Genomic DNA, 5,863 nt, shown 5'->3' on the forward strand with positions numbered 1-5,863 from the left:
TCCATTTAGCATCAATTATTTAAAAAATACAAATTTTTTTTTTTAAAGATGCTGTTATGGGTAAAAAGGAAGAAATGAAGGAAGGTCTACATATAAATTTTAAAGGATATTTTGGTCTTTTCATTAATAAGTATTCTTGTCATCACAAAGACCACACATCGAACTTTCTATACTTATTTTACATCAAAACACTTCAGTTGTGTAGGTAATATTTTGAACCTTTACACAAATATTTCTATTTTTATTTAAAATCTGAATCATATTTTTTCATAATTTCTACCATGTAAACAAATTCGGCCCTTAGATTCTTCGTGTGTGAAAAATACAAGAGAGGTAAGCATGAGCTTTGTGGCGACATTTCATGAGAATTTCCGTGACCGTTGTGCCCAAACATGTGGCAAATCAAGGCTCTTCCAACGGATTTGTAACCCTTCAAATCTTGAAATTTTTGTCAAAAGAAAGTGTGCGAAGAGAAGGAGATGCCAATTCCAAGGGTGAAACTGGGTAATCAAGGATTTGAGGTAAAACCCATTTTGATTACTCCAACATTCATTTCGTTTCTGTCAATAAATTCTCACTTTATTTTGTTTCTGTGGCTGCCAATTTGGGTTCCCAATTGTTTTGTTGTGTTTTCTATGAAATCATGGCAAGTAATTTTGAGTTAATGGTGGCAAGAATCTTATAGTTTGGGGGATAAATCATGGGTCTGTGATCAAATGATTATTATCTTCTTGGGTACCATGATTTGCTGCATTTGGCTGCACATGAACATGTCCAATCAGTTGTGACTAGGAACCGTTAATGGGGTTTTAATTTTTAGCATTCTATGAAATCTAGGTCTCATTTTATAATTTAAATTTTGATGCATTATACAACTTAGTTTTGATGTGTTTGGTTGGTGAGAAACTGAGAAAAATCAAAAACAAAAACAAATTTCTGAATTTTGTGGTTTGTGCAGTCTTGGTTTTGCAACATTAGGACTCACCTAAACTAGGCTCAACAGGTTGAATTCAGCTTGGTCATGAACAATGATAAAAGATACAAGATTTACAATGTTCTGTTCGATTCCTAAGTTTAGTTAGACACAACATAGAGTATAACCAAAAACTTCAAATTATTTGGATGTAAAAAAATCAAGTGTTTATCAAGGAGATTCCCACACTATGGTGATTTTAATACTAATACCCCTACCACTTATTCTCCAACAGAAACAACATATACATATTCCTATAAGAATTATGCATACACAAATACACACATACATATATACCTGGCCAAGAAAACTTCAGTGGATATGCTAGATACAAATGATACTTTTCAGACTGCTCTTGGGTATTGTTTGACAAGAAGAGCCTCTGTGCAAGTACTAAAATGGATGAATTGTAGAAATGATGTTATGATCTGCTAGATCAATAAGAGTCGAGTATATCTAGCTACCAATGGAAACAACTGTATCAGTAATCAGAACGAATGTGCCTAAGGTGGATGAGTTCTAGGTATAGATTAAGAAAAGATTTATGGAAGATGATACGGAGTTAGAATACTTGGTTGTCCTCGAGGCTTGGCTCAAGTGGTTAAGAGATGGGAAGGGTTTGTGTGAGGTTTCGGGTTCAAGTCCCAATGGGGACAAAAATTTACCTATATAAAAAAAAAAACAAAAAAAGAGTTAGAATACTTAGTTGGATGAGATGTGACAAAAATTCTGCATCCCTTCAAATTCATTATGCGCCTGCAAAGGATTTTCCTGCACACCATCATTTGTGTGATTCATGAACTGAAAGGGTTTGCACAAGGAGTGCACTGATTTTAATCTCAGGGAACAAAAGAACCATCTAATGTGACAGAATATCCTCAGCTATGAGGAGTTTTTTAGATTTCATTTATAATTACAGCCTGATGGTTTTTCTGCTTAAAGGAAGATAGTTTACTAAGACAAATAGTTCCATTGATATCCAGGATTTATTATTTCCTGATTACTCCATAATGGGAGGAATATTTTCAGGATGTGTTCCAATCTGTTCTTCCTTGACCAATTTTGGATCATCCCCCAATCTTGCTTGACAGTGACAGATTGAGAAAAGGAAAAAGGTCCCATCGAGTTCCAAAACACATGGCTCAGGTTGGATGGATTGGGTAAAGACTGAGAGCTTTAGGCAAGATCTATAAATTCAATGGTACTCTAAGTTTTGTGTTGGCAAAGAAGATGAAAACATTGAATGAAGACCTAAAGAAATGGAATAAAGAACTTTATGGTAATGTAATTGTTACAAAAGCAAGGTTGTTGGGAAAAATAAAGACTTGGGAGAAGGAGGAGGAAAGGGGCCTTTGAGGAGGTGGTTTGGAGGAATAGGGAGAGAGATGAATATACGAGTTTGACAAAAATGGATGAGATGATTAAGTTCAAAGCTATTTAGATAAGGCAAGGGACCAAGATGTGTAATTTTTCCATCAGTTAGCTAGTTAGGGATAAATTCCAGGGCTCTCTTGGTAACATGATGAGGAGAAAGAGGAATTAATGACTGGCAGAAATGGAAGAGATTAGTTGGAGGCAGAAGTCCAAGGTTCTTTGGCTTAAAGCAGGGGACAATGATAAATAGTTTTCCCATCATTTAGCTAGTTGGGAAAAATTCCAGGGTTTTCTTGCCAAAGGAAGGAAACTAATATGTAATTTTCCTATTGCTTGGTAAATTCGCACTAGATAAGCAATCAATATGCAGTGAGGTTTAAACTTATGACTTTTCTCTAAATGTGGCTCTGATACCATGGTTAATTAGAGATACTAGCCACTAGTTTCAAGTCCTCCCTCCATCAATTTATCTATCTGATTCTTGTGATCACAAAAAAGTGATTTATATGCTGCTAATGTGGTGTGTCTCCTACAATGGGTATGATATAAATTGCAGATCCAAATCCTAATAGCTTAAGCTTTTAGGAAAATTGATTGTCCAACACCTTGATTTGAGGATTAAGAATGGCAAGTCTAGGTTGTTTTGTGAGCTTGATTTTGTCATTGGCTTGCTTGGATTTTAGAGATAATGTTTGTGATCCATCAAATTGTCCATCTTGATGATTAAATTCTCCTGTCTACATATGGGTCCCAAAAGGGTTTCTTAAACTCCTTAGATGTAGCCATTAGAGAAATGTTCTATTCCTACTCCTGTTCTTTATTGTGGTTTTATAGGATTGGTGCATAGGATAGTGGAAGGCAATTTTGATGAGGGCTTCTAAGTGGGCTCAAGGGAAGGGTTGTGGGCAGGTAGTGTCAAGTCTGCCCCATGCAGGTGATACTTTTTATCTTGCTTTGAAGAGGTGGGAAATCTCAATCACCTTCCTATAAGAAACTTGTTTGAATCCTGTACTAATGATAATATCAGAAAATTTGAGGTATTTCTGAAGGCTTAAGTAAAATTAAGTTAGTTATGTGTGTAAAATTAATTGTCTCTTATTGCTTGCACCTCTTGTATATAAATTTTTTTTCTCTGGCCTTTGGTTCACACTTATGAATGAGTAGTATGTCAGCAACTATTGACATTGCTGTCAAGTCAACCACTTTTTGCCTAATACGTCACATGGGGAGGTCAAATGGTTAAAAAACCTGGACTGCAGGATAGCTTATACCAGTGGCTTCTCCTCAACTTACCCAACTTTTTCTTTATTGTAGTCTAGAAAGAGATTCATGGATCTGGTAATATTAATAATAGATCTAGGTGATGTAAATCTTTTAGATGATCATCAAATTCATAGGGAATCTTTAAATTAATCTTTTCTGATGATCAAGGTGCTCAGGCTTCAAGGTTTGTAAGCAAGAGTTTTGTTAGGGAAAAAAAAGGAATTTTTTTTTTTTTTTTTTTTTTTTTTTTTTTTCAAAAAGTAGAATTGCTATTTTTCCAGATTAATTTGTAATTGCTATTTACATTTGTTCTACAGGTCTCAAAATTAGGATTTGGATGTTTGGGTCTGACTGGAGCCTACAACTCTCCTCTCTCCGATGAGGATGGCATTTCAATAATCAAGGATGCCTTCAACAAAGGAATCACTTTCTTTGATACAGCTGATGTATATGGAGGCAATGCTAACGAGGTTCTGGTTGGAAAGGTACATATATCTACATTTCATCTCGTCAAGCTGGTACCTATACTGGCTTCAAAGCTTTATAAATTTCTATTTTGACTGATTGATAATACATGTGCTTATGGTGATAAGCCTAAAAACATTTTTCTATAAGCCTCAAACATTTTTCTAAGTGTTCTCTTTGTCTTTTGGTGATAAGGAAAAGATACATGGTTTCCTGTGCACATAAATTTCTATTTATGGGCAATAAATGGGGAAATAGCTGGATTAGGAATATTTTATTTTCCATTGGTGTGGTTTTCTTTAATGTTATTGTAACCAGCAAAAAAATATATATTTGAAGGCCTTAAAGCAGCTCCCAAGGGAAAAAGTTCAAGTAGCTACAAAGTTCGGTTATGTAAGAATGCAACCTATGTAAGTGAAAGGTACCCCAGAATATGTGCGCACCTGCTGTGAAGCTAGCTTGAAGCGTCTTGATGTTGGATATATTGATTTGTATTATCAGCATCGTGTGGATACATCAGTACCTATAGAGGACACTGTAAGTGATTCTCTTCCTCGTTAATTACATGTCAATGCTGGTGATCTCTTGAACATGCTAGGTCTTAGTCTTAGTCTACTTAAAATTTTAAATTTTATTTGAACTTATATTTCTTCTAAATGAGAGTGGGATTCTTTTGGAAGGATGACTTTGAAACTGTATTTTCTTGTAATATAGGTGGGGGAACTTAAGAAACTAGTGGAAGAGGGAAAAATCAAATACATTGGATTATCTGAAGCCAGCCCAGACACAATAAGGAGGGCACATGCCGTTCATCCCATCACAGCCTTACAAATGGAGTGGTCACTCTGGAGTCGTGATATTGAGGAAGAGATAATTCCACTTTGCAGGTTTGTTCAGATTCTAGTCCACCTTCTCAATTTTTTCTTGCAGGAGATGACTTCTAAAACCTTTAAGAATATCTGGAAGCATGTTTTGTTCATGTAAAAGTTTAAATTTTAAACTTATTTACAGGTTTTTATCCAATGTCCAACAATTTTATTTTGGAGATAAGATAGCAACCTGGAATTTTAATTCTGATTTTCTAGAACTTGTTTTCTACTAATTTTTTATTAGATTAAATTTGGCATAGAAAAGGATTATATGCTTGATACCTTTCTTGTATGGCTACAACTCTCTCTCTCTCTCTCTCTCTTTTTTTTAATTATAAATATGACATGCTGTTTTCATTTATTTAAATATACAGGGAGCTTGGCATTGGAATAGTTCCATACTGTCCTCTTGGTCGTGGATTTTTTGGTGGTAGGGGAGTTGTGGAAAGTTTGCCTGCATACTTGGTATACATTTTGTCATTTTTTTTGTTTCTGTTTTCTTAATGCAAAATATCTGAAAGAAATATTCGTCAGGAAACAAAATATATTCTGAATGCTCCATTTATTATGATGGATCTTTTCAGCAATCTTGGGAGAATTTTAATTTTCCTTTTTAAGTTAGGCTTGGGATAAAATAGTTCACTGCACCAAAAATTTAATATTTTCTCCTGGAAATATTTTCCATTGAAGGAAATGGGGTCCTTTCTAATATTGCTGAAATTGTTACACATGTTTCTTTTTTAGCATTCATTTATTTTATTCCATGTTTATAAATTAGAAACACCTTTGAAGAATTTGAGAATATCAAGAATTTTCCCTTTTGCATAGATAAATAATTTTATTGAACTGATATTTAGTTGTTTCTTCTATGAGGCTTTGCATCCTCGTTTCCGAAGAGAGAACTTGGAGAAGAACAAAA

At 34.5% G+C, this 5,863-nt stretch overlaps 1 pseudogene; it reads left to right on the forward strand.

The window, feature by feature from the left end:
- Positions 1–216: 216 nt before the first annotated feature.
- Positions 217–5,811, forward strand: LOC117929888 (annotated as a pseudogene).
- Positions 5,812–5,863: the final 52 nt, after the last annotated feature.

This window comes from Vitis riparia, chromosome 14, assembly GCF_004353265.1.
Source record: "Vitis riparia cultivar Riparia Gloire de Montpellier isolate 1030 chromosome 14, EGFV_Vit.rip_1.0, whole genome shotgun sequence".
NCBI lineage: Eukaryota > Viridiplantae > Streptophyta > Magnoliopsida > Vitales > Vitaceae > Vitis > Vitis riparia.